The following is a 2,701-nucleotide window of genomic DNA, read 5'->3' as shown; positions in this document are numbered from 1 at the left end:
ATAGTCTGAAAAGATTTCAGAAAACATTGATTTAAAAAAAAATAATGTTTTATATTTTTTTTTTTCAATTAAAAATGTTCATTACAAAGAACAAAAGTCGTTATTTATCATAATCGGCCCTGTAAAAATACGAAAAAATAAAGTGGAGTAATTTTTTTTTTATTTATAGTCAATAACATATGTCCAGGGCATATATTAGAAATTTGGTATTAGTTTGGCAGAAAGCGCGCGCGATTGTTAACAGTGAAAGTCGAAACCGGGAAAGTATTCCGGAAATCTACGATGTTTTGCATATATAATGTACTTCAATGCATTTTTTAATGTGTCCACATTCGAGTATTTATTCCAAACTTTGTCAAATGCAAAATCATATCATAATCATTTATTTTAACATTTAATTTTGACCTTACAAAGATGCGGATATGACGAAATTTAATAAATTGTGTTTCACGTATAAAGGTAAATCATGACAATAATGACGTTTTTCTGCATCTTATTCATTTCACAAATTCCTCCAAGATAATTTGTATTTAGTTCTATTTTCACAACAAGAAAGCACTACAACGCCTAACTGTTCATAAAAGTAAATGTGCATGTGTTATTTAAAAAGGTTACCAAGGTAAATTTATTGTTTTATCTGTACATGACAAGTCGTAAATTGCATTGAAATATAATAATGAAACTTGTGTTTAATGAATCCAAAATAATCACTCTGATAATGAAGTAATTATGTTTTTCTTAATGTTTTATAATCCACATTTAATAGCACGAAAAATAAGACGTTGTCAATGAATAGTGATTCACCTTTTAAATTACATTGAATATTAAATACCGGTAAAATGGCGTGTTGATGACGTCAAATTAATTAACAAAATGACGTCATAATATAACCTGAGAAAATTGCTTGTACCTGTGCTGGATGGGTGTTAAAAGAAGAAAAAAGATTTGTTTAAACAGTCTGTGGTAAGTTTTTCAGTCGATTAGGCGAGAGAGAGAGAGAGAGAGAGAGAGAGAGAGAGAGAGAGAGAGAGAGAGAGAATGTGTGTGCCGAGAAATGATTCTTGATCTGTGATTTTATTCCAGGAGAAGAAAAAAATATAAATGAATATGTTGTAAGACTTTGGTAATTTTACATTTATGCATTCTGTTCTATTATAAATGTATATAGTCAGGTATATAGGCCTATATACCTTGTATGAAGAAAGAATATTTCATAATATACGTATATTTTTTTGGAAATATACACACACACACATCTTTTAAAAGGAATCATTTGAGTAAAAATGAGCATCATGAGGCCAAATATATGAATGATTAGATATTATTGCACACAAATCTTTCATGTGAACCTCTTCAGGTACATGAAATACAAGAAAATTTATTAAAGTATTATTTATCTTTCGTTGATATTTTGTTCGCACGGTCACTGAAAGTTGTGCGGATCTGATTTTAATTAGATTGCATATATATATATAGGTCCAGCTGGATATGGATCATTTCAAGAAAAAAAAATATTTTTCACTTAGTGTTACATGTACATTTAATAAATTGATTCTTAATGTTCCATTTAAAATTACTGACAGATAGAATTTCTTTATAATGAAAGAAATTAATAAACATGAAAAATAATAATTATATGAATCCAGTTTTAGTCATTGATATATTAGTACATGTAATGTATTATTATACCTCGTATAAATAAACACAAGTAAAGAGGAATCTGATTGGCTGCGGAAGTCACGTGTTCGCCCTGCAACAAAACTTTGTGTTTCTCGCATTCGGTTCACCTCGGCTGACTACGCTATCCTACATCTAGATGTAATCAGCCGAGGTGTACAGAACGTGTTTCACGTCGTGTTTCCCGATCGTGGCGTCACATTGCGGCGAATGCGATGATTAACACTGAATTCGATTGTTTAATTCTATGATTAATTATGTCGATATGAAATCTTAAAATATAGATAGTTAGAAAAGTGTTTCCATGAGTGGGGAATGAATGTTACTACACTGCAGTGTGTAAATCAGAATGACTTGTCACTGTAATGTTATTAAAATACGAATAGGTAAATGTACGAACTGAATGATATACGAGTTACTTTTATGTTGTGTCGTTGAATTAATATTTCCTGTTTTGTACACACGTGTTGTCCGTTGTGAATCCGCATATCCAGCCAAGGAACCCACATTTTAAAACTAATACTAAACGATACATGGTGTCAGAAGTGGCGGATAGTCCCACCTTCACAAGTAAGACACGGCTATCATGGAAGTATGCGGCATTCCCCCACCGATCATGGACTGGTCTAGTTCGAATTTGCCCGAAGCCTGGAAAAAGTTTGAACAACATGTGAAGCTGATTTTCGCAGGCACATTGAAAGAAAAGGATGAAGAAGAACAAGTCTATACCTTCTATTGTGGATTGGCGAGAAAGGTCGTAATATTAATAACACTTTCCCAGAATTTTCGAACGATGACATGAAGAAACTACAACCACACTATGATAGGTTTCTGAGGTATGTTCAACCCAAGTTAAACCCAATCTTTGCCAGATACAAGTTTAACAATGAAGTACAAGGTACAAACACGTTTGATCAGTTTGTAACAAAACTGAAACTATTAGCAAGAGACTGCAATTTTAAAGATACGGAGGAAATGATTAGAGACCGGGTTGTGTTTGGGATACAATAAAAAAAAATGCGGG

This window comes from Saccostrea cucullata, unplaced genomic scaffold (genome assembly GCF_032062105.1).
Source record: "Saccostrea cucullata isolate Sc308-1 unplaced genomic scaffold, CSIRO_AGI_Scuc_v1 ctg1033, whole genome shotgun sequence".
NCBI lineage: Eukaryota > Metazoa > Mollusca > Bivalvia > Ostreida > Ostreidae > Saccostrea > Saccostrea cuccullata.
This window is presented reverse-complemented; position numbering follows the sequence as displayed.